At 35.1% G+C, this 15,116-nt stretch overlaps 1 protein-coding gene across 9 annotated transcripts in view; it reads right to left on the bottom strand.

Annotated features, from left to right (window-relative positions):
- CNTN4 (contactin 4) overlaps positions 1 to 15,116 on the bottom strand; it is a 994,033-nt gene that overhangs the window by 702,069 nt on the left and 276,848 nt on the right. The window lies entirely within an intron of this gene.

Below are 15,116 nucleotides of genomic sequence, written 5' to 3'. Positions count from 1 at the left end.
TAGCAAAATAAAGCAAGAAAACCTGCTTTGAAAATTGGCTTTTTGGAAAAGAGTTAGAAATGAAAATCAAAGTGAATTTCATCTAGCTATCTTTAGGTTTATGATCATCACATTCCTTATAATTTTTATATTTTTCAAACATCTCTATTATTAAATATTTTTCCATATAGTAAATAACCAAAGAATAATGTAAGCAAATTTCTTAATAAAAAGCCAACTACATAAATGGAGGATGTCATTATTATATGTCATCATAGTCAAAACAAAAGTATATAAAATCATACTTCTTTTGATAAAAAATGAATTCACAGTAGTAGCAAATGCTGTACACTAATTTTATTTTTTAAATGTTCTTCTTTTTACCCTTAATAAAGATTTGCCTTAAGAATAATAAAATAACTCATCAGGTTAAATATTTAAAAAGTGATTTGCCAACTACTTCACAAAGATAATACTTTGTGAAGAAGCCTTGCATTACCAAAAGCATTTTTAAGGGCTATATAGCAAAAATAGACTGTGTCACATCTAAGTAACTTTAAATATTTTTAAATATTTCATTCATCTAAATTATTGTATATTTACTATCAGATAGGTTTTACAAATTTGAGTAATTCCAGATGACACATAAAATGAATATTTATTTATTACTACAGTAGACTATAACTGATATTGGAAGTCACTTTATAACTTATGGTTAGCAAGTACAAAACTCTAACTTCTATTTCTTTCCTTTAGGTAGTTTACCTGAAATAAAGATGCAAAGCCAGCAGATGGAGAGAAAAAGAGGTTCACGGGTTTGCTACATACATAATTTCTATAATCTCTAAATTGTATGCTTACTTGCAGCTACATCTTATCTCAAATACCTGCAGTAATTATCTCTTAAGCGCAATGAAATTTTTTCACTTCTCAATTTATCACTAACTACCTAGTTAATATGTTCCAGTTATAACTGGTCTCAAATAATTGTAAAAGACTTATGTAATACTTAATGAATAATTTGATGAAATAAGTTTCCCTTTTGTTTCTAAAGAGGAAAATGTACCAATAGCCATTACTTTTTTAAATCTAAAAGCTACAAACAGAAATGGTTTTGCGATTTTCATATATCTCCTTAGAAATTTTCTAGCTTCAAACATGTGACATTTGTTTCTCTTACATAAATGTCTTCGAAGATTACTGCTAAAAATGTAAACATCTTTTCCAACAAATACTTTCAATGCAGTATAAACACATATTGCAAACAATGATTTAAACTAATTCCAAGAAACCAGGCTACTGGCATTCTAGGATTTTGCTAGTTAGAGGAACTAGTCCCAGATGGGAAAAGCATTCTTTGTTGTGTGACGTAATTACAGTAAATAAGGCCCAGAGAGAAAAACTATGGGTTGTACATCTCAAAACTGCAACTTTACTCTGCTGGTCACTCTACTGTCACCACCAAAGGTCAAGCAGACAGCCACGCAATTTTGAGGTGGGACAGGAAAATAATCCAGTCAGAATCCAAGCAGAAGTTTAGTTCAATAAGCACCCATTTTGCCCTTCTGGAAACCATGTCAGGCAATGAGACATGAAGATAAATCATACATAGGCCCTTACTTGAGGAATTCCTAATCTAACCAATGTCATAGATATATTGTGACATGACAATTAATAATTAGTATATGCAAGGTATAGTAAGATATAATTCCTATAAAATAGAGGTGAGGTGATAACCTCTCTTTCGAACATAAAGAGAAGGATTCTCAGGAGCAATTGCTGAGTGAGCATGCATGTATTCATTCATTTATCAAATACTGATGGAACATTCATTCATTTATCAAATACTGATGGAACATTGTTATGGGTTGAATTGTGTCACTAAAAAGATGTGTTGAAGTCTTAGCCCCTGGGATGTGACCTTATTTGAAAACAGGGTCTTTGCAAATTTAACCAGGTTAAGTTAAGGTCATTAGGATAGGCCATATCCAATATGACTTATGTCCTTATGAGAAGGAAAAAATTTGAACACACACAGATATACAGGATATACAGCCACATGAGGACACTCCCCTAGAGGTTACAGAAGGAGCACAGCCCTGCCAACACTTAATTTTGGACTTCTGGCCTCTAGAACTGTGAGAGAATGCACTTCTGTTGTTTTAAGTCACCCTGTGTATGGTACTTTGCTATGGTAGGCCTACAAAACTAATACAATTATCTACTATGAATAAGACACTGGGAATATTGCTCAGGTAATAGTGATAAAAAGGATAAAGACTCTGTATTAAGTATGATAATAGGTTGTTCTGTGCAACAAATATAAACAAAATTATGAAAAGGTATTGTTTGTTGTGAGAGTTTTAAGTGATTTGATATTACTGTAGAAATAAAAAGTGGGATTAGCAGAAAGTTTAGCAGTGGACAGATTATTTTTGAAAATAGTTTGGATTAATCATGTTCATATGACTTATGGATTATAGTTTAAACTAGAAAAATGGTATGTTTATACTTTTAACAGGCCACTCTGATATCAGCAATTTAATTGATTTGTTCTAAGTAATACCAGGATAGACCAGTTAGGAAGGCAGGGTAAGAGGTGAAACAAGAGAGAAAAGGAGAATCTTAATGGATGCCATGAAACGAATGATGGCTTTCAAGTCAAATGATTTTGAAAGTCAACCACTGTAGAAGGGGCTATACAAAACCAATGTTTTAAAAAAGAATATTGTTTAAGGCAGTGCACTAATAAAAGAAAAATCTGCAAAAAAATGTTTAAAAAAAGATAGGTAAAAATTAGTCCTTCTATTTAGAAACCAAGGATCCAAGGCCATATGTAGAGGTAACATGAACACACACACACACACATACACTTTGAGTTGTTCCTGGTATGGGAGCCAGAGACAAATCTGCATGTGAGACTTGCCTGAATAGCTAGCCTGAGAAGGATGGCAGATTTGAGAGTCCAATTCAGGCGTCATAGAAGAAAAAGGAGCTTCCACAAAGGGATTAATTTTAAGTCCTGATTTAGTTGGGCATTTGCAATTTACCATGACTTAAGATTTGTTTTTGACAAACTCATGATTTCTCAACCAATTGTGTTAGAAAACCATTAAAATAAGCGTAATAAATATGTCTCTTCTTGGCATTCTCTGACATTAAATCTAAGCAGTTTCTCTTGCTTTTTCTTCACAATTTAATCTAATAGGTGGATTTATGTGCTATGAGTAATTAGGTGACTCTGAAAGAGGTAAGACCACAACTTTGGTAAAAGTATGCCACTGCTATACCAAAGCAATTTTAGCTCTTATAGCAGGATTTATAGCATTTGCTCTCCGGGTACTCAGCAGTAGTGAAGTTAGGTAGGACCATCAGTACATTGGGGCCTATGTTTCGGCTTGTTCCTGTTTAATGTTGTATTAATGATGCTAATAATAATGACAGCAATTAAAGTTTATTGAGCCCTTTTGATACACAAGGCTCCGTGCTATAAGCTCAATTCATTAGCCAACAACCCTATAAAGTAGGCTCTATTCTTATTCTCCTAGTAGGAAAGCAAATTTTGGAGATTAAAATTTTTTTCAAGAGGTGAATTAGACATGTGAATACATTTTTAATTATTATGTTATTACGGGCAATCATAGATATCAAATGGCTGTGATATATACATACACAGAAGGTCTCCAAGTTGATAGTTTGACTTACAATTCTGTGGCTTTACAATGGGTTTATTAGTACATAAGTCAAGGAATATCTGCATGTACAGAATTTATACATATATACACACAGACACATATATACATATATGTATATTTATAGATGGGAGGAGAAGAAAAGGAGAAAGAAAGGGAAAAGAGAGGAAGACAGGGAGAAGAGGAAAGAAAGGGAGAGGAGAGGACTTCAGAAGAGAGAAGACGGAGAGACAAAACAAGGATAGTGAGAGAAAGGGAGGGAGGAAGAGGGAGAGGAAGAGAGGCAAAGGGAGAGTGGGAAGAGGGAAAGGAAGAAGCGGGAGAGAAAATAGTGCTGTCATTAAATTTATGGATTTTTTTTTTTTTTTGAGACGGAGTCTTGCTCTGTCACCCAGGCTGAAGTGCAGTGGCACGATCTCGGCTCACTATACCCTCCGCCTCTTGGGTTCAAGCACATGCCACCACACTCAGCTAAGTTTTGTATTTCTAGTAGAGATGGGGTTTCACTCAGGCTGGTGTTGAACTTCTGACCTTGTGATCCACCCGCCTTAGCCTCCCACAGTGCTGGGATTACAGGCATGAGTCACCACGCCCAGCCTAAATTTATGGATTCTTGACAAGATTCCCTAGGACCCAGTCCCATTTGTGCTGTTACCTGGGACAATTTACCTAATCCTTCCAGGCCTCAATTTTCACAACTGTTAAATGGAAAAACTAAATAGTATGTACTTTTCAAAGGGTTATGGGAAGATTAATGCAGTTAAAACTGTGCATAGAAAGGTAAAGGAAGAAAGCACTACTTAGCCATTATCATTCTCATCTTCATCATCATCATCATCGCTGTAAATGGTTACTCATTACTGCAGATATTTAAACAAACGTTGCATAAATATAAGGCAAGAGTTTTATAAAAGGATTCACATGCTGGATAGATAATTGGATAAGATTATCATTATTTTGTGAGTTGGGTTCTGTGCTCATGTAAGTCTAGGAAATACTACACAATATACTGCCTCCTTGGACTTTCAGAATTAATGGCAGGCATATTAAGGTCCTCAACTTAATCTTACTTGTTTTTCTTTTTTCTGAGATAGAATCTCACTCTTGTCGCCCAGGCTGGAGTGCAGTGGCAGGATCTTGGCTCACTGTAACCTCCACCTCCCAGGTTTAAGGGAGTCTCCTGCCTCAGCTTCCCAAGTAGCAGGGATTACAGGTGCTTGCCACCATGGCCGGCCTTTATCTTACTTTTAAACCATCATTTTCCAGCTCTGTCAGACAATGCTACCTTTCCTGCACTTTACATCTCAGTTTAATTCACAGCACTGATGTACTTAACACAGTGTTAAGGGTATGTTTAATCTGGAAGCAAAGGAAAGCATTCCTTATGTTTTGGCCCTAATCTACCAGTAATTCAAACTCAAATAGCCAGTTACTTAAATGAGCAGAATAAAGGTAGAAGTTAAGCCATTTAGAAACTAGGAGAATTTCTTAGCAAGTGTTCCTGTTTTACTGATTACAGATTTAGGCTAAAAACTGCCTCCTGGTGTGAGTAATCTAAATTCAGACTAACACATCACGATAGGACAAAAATGTGAGAAAAGATGTCCGGACATTGTCAGTAAGGTGTATACAGTGTTTTTTATATAAAGCTGTACAGAGTGGTCCAATTTAAACATATCTCTAGCGAACATCACAGAACCATATATCTTATGTACTAAACCAACCAAAATTATTTTCTGTGTGTGAATGAAACAGGGTTTGCATCATTGTCACAAGATTTGGGAAGAACAATACACTTTCTTGCCAGTTTGAAATTTCACTTTTTAAATTTTTTACAGCTCTACAGAGACAATTTGATGTTAGAACCTTGCCCCTTCATAGAAAAATTTTAAATTGTTGGCAAAAGATATTAAACTGTATGTTTTCTGAATGTTTTCAATGAGCCAAAAACATTTTTAAAATATGCAATATTTTATAGGAAATACACAATTTCTTAATTTATATAATCAAATTGACTCAGTACCAGAGTGAAGCCTTTGTAAAAGAATGAAGACTTTTTACACATGATTTAAAAATATATTATTTTAATTGGAAGAAAATCAGTCTGAAAGTTTTCAAATATTCATCTTAATCTACAGACTTAGAAGGAAAAAACTACCATGTATTATGTACCAGATATTCTCTCTTAAGCACTTTTATATATTTTATGTCATATGATTCTGATATCAACCATGGGACTTCAGATTTATAAATGCCACATTACAGAACAGAAAAGTATAGCTTAAAGAGTTTAAATTATGTTCCCAAGGTCTCCAGACAGGTGATAGCTAAGTAAGAGACCTAAGTGCAGAAGGTGAAACTTGATCTGATTCTCATGGTGAGTGTCCTGTTCATTGTTCTAAGGGGGAAATGTAGGACAAGGCACAAAATATTAAAAAGCAAATACTGGGGCCCATTTCTCTCTAGGAAACAAAACAAAACAAAAAACAAAGGAAAGGTTTAAAAATTCTGAAATACCAGTATTTAAGACAAAGGAAAATAATAGTATTGAATTTGGAAAGTAGAAAAACACATATGATTCACATTGATCCCTTCAATTATAAACCAACTAATTGAGAAATCACAAAACAACCATCTTTGAAGCTAGACAGACACATCTGGTTTGACTTTTCCTCTCTTAGACATCCCATTTTGCAAATGAAGCAACAAACTCTAGAGAGAGAGAGTTATTCAATCTTATGTAAAATAGGATAACAAAGGGAAAAAAAACACCCCCACTAAGCATGCATGACCAGCAAGTCCAATCTGGATACACTGAAGTTGGTAATAGTCAATATAGTACATGACTTGGGTAAATTGGTCATTTTGTTAGATTTACTCAGTTGTAAAGTGAGGATATTTACTTAGCCCTTGAAAGTGGTGTTCAGATAAACCAATTAAAGTTTGCAAAATATCCTCCAAGAGTGGTAAGTATCCTTACTATTCAAATTCATACCAAATCCCATCTATTCTATATAGCTTTATAAATGTAAAATAGACACATTTCATTTTCTTCAACTATTTCCTCTTTCCAATCTATAACATCTGATCTTAGTGCTCTTTAATATTTTATCCAAATGACTTAAAGAATCAAAAGGGAAAAACAGATTCCTGGACTAACAAACACAGATGCAAACTATAATGTTACCATCGGGGGCCGAGATACGCTGGCAATATCTAAATTTTACATAAAAAGGAAGGGCTGCTTTGGAAAATTCTCACTCCGTTTTCCCTAACTTCTGTGAAAACACAATGGATAGAGGAAAGAGAATGACATTTTTATTTCAAATGATCAAAGTTACTGAGAACTTATCCCAAGAGACATACAGTACATAATTATCACCAAAAACCTGTGATATTTTTATAACCCATAATAGTTTAAGCAAATGAGGAAACTGTAGGTTTGAGAGGTTATATAATGATCCTAAGATCATATAGCCTGAAAAAGTCGTGACAACCGATTCAAATTCTTGCAGTCTGATTTCAAAAATAAGATTTTAACAACAAATGATATCTCCTATCCCTGATATATTTTATAAATAACTCATCTGATGCCTGTAAACAGCAGTTTATACTAACATAGCAGTTACATAAAAAAGACGAAAGAGCCCTGTGGTACTCTTGATGCAATATCTTCATTTTCTATATTAGGATACTGAGGTCAACCACATTAATAAAGTTATCTAAGATACTATCAGAAGTTAGTTGCCAGAGTGGGAAACCCAGAATTTGTAACCTTATGGCTTTCCCCTGTATAAAAGGCAAATCTGCATGCTTCTTGAACAATTGTAATCATATTAATAACCATTGGCAGGATAAAGATTAAAATCACAAGGAAAAAATGGAAAGATGAAAAAAGGAATTGAAAAGAAAGGAAAAGAAAAAATAGTAAAAGAAAAAATGGGCTCTACGTTGTGATTATTAGAAAATGCCTCAATCTTTTGTGTGTGTAGGTTGTTATTCCATATTTAAAAGACTATCGTATGCCTATTGTATAAGAAAACATGCTAAGCAATGGGTGGGGAATACAAGAACACAAGTATTGTATGTGCCTTCATTTAACGTATATGGCAATGAAAAGGAAAATTGTTAAGATGTGGATGGCGACTGATAAACTGCCTTACATTGAAAACTTTATGGAACTATGGTATAACCCTCTAATTGATAGTAATATTGGTATTGGTATTACATTCCTGTAATACCAGTAGTAAAGGGTTGCATTCTTACAAAACACAAATGACAATGACAACACAAATTCTCCTCTTACTATGGCTAATTCACATGGGAGAAAAAAAATAATGCCACCCCCAGATTATTTGTAATCTTTCTTCCAAAAAAAAGGAGCTAAGCTTCAAGTGTCAAGTTCCCTATGTGTTTTAGTCAGATCTGGAGTCTCATTTATCTCATGAAAGATGTAAATAAATTAGCTGTTTCACTGAAGCACTATGGGGAGGCCAGTGGGCCAATGAAATGATAAACCAAGCATCTAGCACAAAATCTAAAAAACAGGTTGCTCCAAAAACATGTTGAATAAAAAAATAAGTGAATGATAGTATCAGAGATTGCTACCTGTCCATCAAGGTCAATTTTCTCCTGTTTTCTAGGGCACTAAGCTAGACTATATTCCAGGGTCCCATGCATGGTCAAAAAAGGCCATGGGACTGACATCTAACCAGTGTCAGTGGAAGTAAGGTGTGACATAGCCAGGACTGTCCTGTAAAACCTCTCCCAAGCTGCTACGGATTCTTTTCCCTATCCCACCAAATGGAATGGTGATGTCCAGAATCCAGGAAGGTCCATGTTGAACAAGCAGTGCCTGCATCCTTGAATAACTGTGGATCAGAGGACTCCCTCCTTCCCCTGCACATAAAACCACCCAGGAGTTTTACAAACTTGGGAAATAAATTCTATTTTGTTGGGCTAATGTACATTGGGCCCATTTGTTGCATCTATTTCTCCTTCCAGAATTAATGAAATGGGTAATTCATAGAATTAAAGCCTCAACCACACTGTGGCACTTGGTTAATATTATTCCAAATATTGCAAGAGTCAGTAACTTCCATTTCATACAGACAACTGAAAAAACCATGAGGTGAAAACAACAGTTGGTGGCCCTTGTCTTCTTTAAATCCATTCTTTTGGAAAAAAAATCTTTACATTGGTATTTTATCTGCTTTTCAAAAATACCTCATCCAGGACTGTCCAATGTTTTGGCTTCCCTGGGCCACACTGAATGAAGAGAAATTGTCTTAGGCCACTCATAAAATACACTAACAACCACCGATGAGCTAAAAAAAATAATAATCACAAAAAAACATCATGTTTTAAGAAAGTTTACAGATTTATATTGGGCTACATTCAAAGCTGTCCTTAGCCACATGTGGTCCATGGGCTATGGGTTGGACAAGCTTGCTTTATGCAAACATATGTTATAAATATTCCACATATCTTCAGGTTTACTGTCTTAGCTTGAGAGGAGCGCTCTCTCTCATACACAGTTTTTTGTTTTTTTTTTAAGAAACTAAAATCTTAAATTAGTGTGATAGTGTGCAGAGACAATGAAACCTATTTGACCTTTCCCGTGAAGCTATCACATCTCCAGAAAGGAAAGCTTTCCTAGGGCACAGCACAGAGGTAACACATCCCTTGGTGACTTAACCTGTGTGTGGGCAAGGAAGCTAAAGAAAATGACTGAGGCTTGCAGGTACGGTCAATTATTCTATTAATACTTTGTATAATCAAGCACTGCTGAAGATAGCAGAGAACTATCTGCTATCATATTAAAGAGAGTTCTATGCAACCCATTCCTTCCCCTCAGGGAGAGAAGCAACCAAAAACACTAATAATGCCTTCATGTTAAACAACAACAACAACAACAACTAGATATAGTTATCTAGAAACTTGGAATGAAAAGAGCTCTGTCATTTTCTTTTCATGTTAATTCAGCTGGTGACTTAACACACTGTATGAGAACTGAATACCGATGGATAATGAATCAATGCAATGGTCATCACACAACCAACATGGAAGAAGAAAGCAAGCATCAAAAGTGGAAATAGCAGAGTATATTATTTGTTAACTGGACCATTTTTTCTTTTTACATACAAGTACCTTACTCCACAAAATTATATAGAAACAGACAGAACATGAAAATGGAGAACTGAGAAATCCTTAAGGTAGAAAGACCTAAAAGCAACTGTGGACTGTGCTTAATGCATCAAAACTGCTTTATCTCAAGAATCATCTGGTGATACAGAAATACTGATACTTCAAAGACCATTTCAAACATTACCACCTCTGTGAATTCTTTCCTGACTGCTCCTGCCTAAAAGGGAAAAGTAGTCCACCTTTTGTGTGCTCCCATAATTCTTGTTTCTTAAAATACATGAACACCATCATCATTAACATTAATACTTATTGTGTACTTACTAGGAATATGAAACAAGAAAGCATTCTAATTTGGGTTGGGGAATAATAATGATTATTCTGTTTAATTAAATAGTTCAATGGAAACTGTTAAAGGAGACATGCAGCACAGCAAATCATTTTCTGCCTGATACATGGGTTATGGGTGTCTTCGAATTTATAGTGGAGCCCTTCTATATAACATAATCCTGGGATACATGACTTTATTCAGCAATTAGTACTCTCCTATCACCTTGTAACAGAATAGTAGGTGTTCATTTCATATATTTTTTTTTCTTTCATGAGCAGTAGGAAATAGCTTTTGTGTAAGGTAGGGCACCCATCTATGCTTCAATAAGTGGCAAAGTCAGAGAAGAAAGAAAAATATATCAACTATTAAGCTGAAAGAGAATAGCAGAGAGTTTGCAGAGCCAGCTGCTCTTTTTCTACTTCTAATTCTTTCAACTGATATATGCCAGGCTGGTATAAAAGGGGAGAGTTGAACATCTGGACCAAAACCAAGGCATTTAACATTTTCAAGCAATTCAGAGGCATAGATGATTTATGATGCTATTCTTAGACTTTTATCATGTGTCCTCTAACTTTATGAAATGTGGACAGACACATAAACCTGGTGACACTTCATGGTATAAAAACAGTGATTGAAGACTGATAAAGAAGAAAGAAAAGAAGAATCATTTTAGTTTGGAGATGTTCAGAACAGGGCAGGCCCCTGGGAAGATGAGTTAAATTTTGCTCCAGCCACTGTGCCTTTCAGAAATTGGCAGGAGCTTTGTGTTTAGGCAATCACCTGCCTCCTCCATCGCCAGAGAAAGCAGAGTAGGATCTGTAACTTAACTGATGTACCCAGGTGGCCTTTTTCTGCTAGAGAAGCTGAGGCTGTCATATTATGGAGTATTGAAAGGTTCTTAGAAAGTAGGGCCATCATAGTATCTTTCCTATCTTCAAAATGTCCCATCTCCTTCAGTTTTAGGAAGAAAAAGAAGAAAGAAATAGAAAGAAGTGACAGGGAAATGTTAGGATGACTCGTGACATACTAAGAAAAATAGAAACAGCATGACACTTTGGCAAAGCTGAAGTTTGTTTACAAATCGCTTCTCTAACAGATACTCTCCACAAGAGAAAATAATGCTTCACATAATATTTGTAGGTAGCAATTTCTATTTTATGGCAAAGTCATGCCATATATTCATATATTTAGAGACACTAGAGACTGTCATCAACTTGTTGATTATTTTCAAAGTTAATATGGAATCATAAAACCTTTTTTGACTGAAGCAGATTTTTACTATGATTTTCTAAGATATCACATTATATGCATATTGTCAGACAGATTTTTCATTTTTTTGAAGTGTATGACTCAATACAACAATAATCAGCGTGTTGGGACTTTGCTAAAATAAGTAATAGATTATGGCACAAAATGCTAAATTATATCTAAATATAGGTCTAACATTTTGAGAAAGTCATTAATCTTTTTCTCATTTATTTGATCACTGTTTCAACCAGTGACACTTGATTAGTATTGCTCAGGGTGAAGAATGTAATCTTCCTTTCATTTCATCATTAAATAAAATTTTAAACATTCATTTATATTTTCTGTATTTATGATAGTTTTGGAATTCAAGACTTTTTAATTTCCCCATGGTCAATGTGTTTAATGACTGGAATATAAATATTTTATTGCTTCCAATAATTATTTCTCATTAGAAGCATATCCTTGCTTTTTTCAAATAAGTCTTGCCACATTAGTGAGGTCCATCAGGAATGCATGATGTTCCTATTTCACACATAGATGAAAGACAACTGAACGACTCCTCTGAAGATTTTTTGTTTTGTTTTTTTTGTTTTTGTTTTTGAGACAGAGTTTTGTTCTTGTTGTCCAGGGTAGAGTGCAATGGTGCAATTTCAGCTTACTGCAACCTCCACCACCTGGGTTCAAAAGATTCTCCTGCCTCAGCCTCCCAAGTAGCTAGGATTACAGGTGTCCGCCACTACACCCAGCTAATTTTTTGTACTTTTAGTAGACATGGGGTTTCACCATTATGGTCAGGCTGGTCTTGAACTCCTGACCTCAGCTGATCCATTCGCCAGGGCCTCCCAAAGTGCTGGGATTACAGGTGTAAGCCATTGCGCCCAGCCAAGATTTTTAGTTTATTTGAAAATGCAACAAACTTCTGAGGACCTACTCTGTGAAGTGTACTGGGTAGTTATAGATCATCCTCAAGCAATCTAGTGAAATGGGTAACATTTTTAAGTTAAACTCTTAATATACATAAAGGATGTGACATCAAGGGAAAATAACAACTCTTTTTTCTAGGTATTAGAGTGAAACTGCATGAAGAAGCATGGAGGTGAACTTCCCTAAAGAATGATTTTAAGGGAGTGACCTTCCTTGCAGAGACAAGCCATACTATCCAAAACTCTGTCTGGGATCCAGGGATAGGTAATTCTGCATTTCCCACACAAGCCAATTCTTTCCACTACTATGGACAGATGATGGCAAATATGTGTCCATGTATACCACCTTTCACATGAGAAGCCCATTTCCTATACTAAGTTAGATCAGCACTTAAAAGAACAATTTTTTTAGGGGTTCTAAAACAGAGTTGCTAAATATTCCTGCCCTGTATCCTGGAGAAGTTCCCCGAATCCTAGCAAAGAAATCATTATTATTGATTAAAATGTCATTTCAGTCAGAGATCAGGAACCCCTAAAAAGATCATTTTTGCTTTCCAAATTAACCATAAAAAGTTTAAACTGTAAGTGAAATGCCATTCCGTGCTATTGCAATGAATTTCCAATTATCGTATCTACTTTATACTGGCTCAAAAACATTGCCTTAATTAGGTTGACCTTTAAAGAGCTTTTCTAGAACTGAAATTCCTTAAAATGCTTCCACATACTATAACTCTACGCAATCTATCTGTCTAAATATGATAAAAGCTTTAAAATCACAACTTAATATTTGTTTTAGGCGCCGATATCATTGATACTTCTGTCAAACATCAAGATCCTATTTAAAATCCATTAAGAGATTTTAAATTTTAATACATGCTTGTACCAGTTGAGAATTTGCCTAGTGCTAAAAGCTAGATTCTTGGGTGGGGTAGAAGGGTGGACAAAAACTACATCTTGTGTCATAACATCAAGCAAACTCATTTATTCATTTAAAGAGTGCTTATAAAATAATGGTGACATCCATACTTTCTCATTCTTACCTTGGCTTTCAGTGTTCAAAAACAAAACAAGCAAACAAAAAAACGTGGTACATACTTGATTCCATTTGAAACTCACAGCATTCCTGGGAAGTACAGAAGAGCAATCCTCCCTTTTAGAGATGAGAGAAGAGGTGCAGGCAGAGTAATGATTTCATTCATCTCTAGGTCTTTAACAAGTCACTAATTCCTCCCACTCAAGGAGTGTAACTGTGATCAACCCATGTGGGGCCTACCTCACAGATTTTCTGAGGTTAACTAAATAGCAACAGTCATCACTGAATCTGTAATTACTGGATGAATATTTGAGATTAATTGGTCTAACCCTAGTCTTCTTCCATACCTAAAAAAAGTTTTGGAAAGAAGGGATTAGAAACAAAGCCTTTTTCAGGTCAATCTATTTATTTTATTTTACTATGATTTTTGAGACAGAGTCTTACTCTGTCTCCCAGGCTGGAGTTCAGTGGCAAGATCTTGGCTCACTGCAACCTCAGCCTCCCAGGTTCAAGTGAGTCTTGTGCCTCAGCCTCCCGAGTAACTGGAATTACAGGTACACGCCACCACACCTGGCTAATATTTGTATTTTTAGTAGAGATGAGGTTTCACCATGTTGGCCAGGTTGGTCTCAAACTGGCCTCAGGTGATCTGCCTGCCTCACACTCCCAAAGTGCTGAAATTGTAGGTGTGAGCCATCACACTTATAATTACAGGTGTTAGGCCCTATGTCTAACAATTTATTACAGCTCACCTGACACTAGATCCCACATATTGTGACTCTCACTCAATTGGTTTTTCTACAACCTCCTTCCTCTTTTCCTTTTCTAGAGCTGAAGAAATATAAAAACATTCATGTCAGACTCTGAAAGCCACCTGGCCAGCCCCCTAAGACAATGAATTTACTCGGAAACATTGTTTTCCTTTATAAATTCACATTTTTCAGATGACATTAGGGATTGGGACCTGGAGTCAAATTTCAACTCTGTCAGTGATTTATAGTTTTGGAAGAATGAGTATATGTCCTATATAGACATAGACAGCCATCTTATAGCATTGAAAAGGTCACATCCTATGTTAAACAAGGAAGAATATACAAATTAGAAATATATTTATATTTTATTACCCTTTGGATTCTACATTCTATTGCATATTTCTAGCCACAATGTTCATAAGTCTTTAAGTTGATCTGCTTTTAGCAAGCATCAAAGACCGTTTATGTCTCCTTAATAATACTGTTTTAATCTTCTAAGTTTTAAGCCTCTGAAGCATATGTCCTCAATAAAAATGAATGAATAAATAAATAAAGCTATTGCAAGTGCTTGTCATTATTCCCTCCCCAGGATGTAAAAAAAATTATTGTGAGAATGATCATATTTATGCAACTCTCCTATTCTAAGCAACAACATAAGCCTTTATTACCAGAGCTTATATCATCATATATATGAAAAATATAATGATTGTCTATTTAAATGAGATGAAATTTTTTCTATCTAAGCTAAACTGCACAAAGTAATCAGATGCTGGTTTTAATTCATCTACTGAAAATATAGTTGTATGCTTACAGAACTTAACCAACTGCTGTATTGTAAATAGTACAACTACATGCACTTTATTATTTAGCATGCTTCCCAATCGTCATCTGCCAGAGGAAATTACTGAATAGAAATCATATCAGTATCACTTTAACTTTGAGTTTCTAATAAATCTAGAGAGAAAGTTTTAACAGACAGGTAAATATTAAAATTATTCCGGCACTTTTCCTTGA

This window comes from Callithrix jacchus, chromosome 15 (genome assembly GCF_049354715.1).
Source record: "Callithrix jacchus isolate 240 chromosome 15, calJac240_pri, whole genome shotgun sequence".
Classification (NCBI taxonomy): Eukaryota; Metazoa; Chordata; class Mammalia; order Primates; family Cebidae; genus Callithrix; species Callithrix jacchus.
Note: the sequence above shows the minus strand (reverse complement) of the source record. Positions and strands in the feature narration are given on the sequence as shown.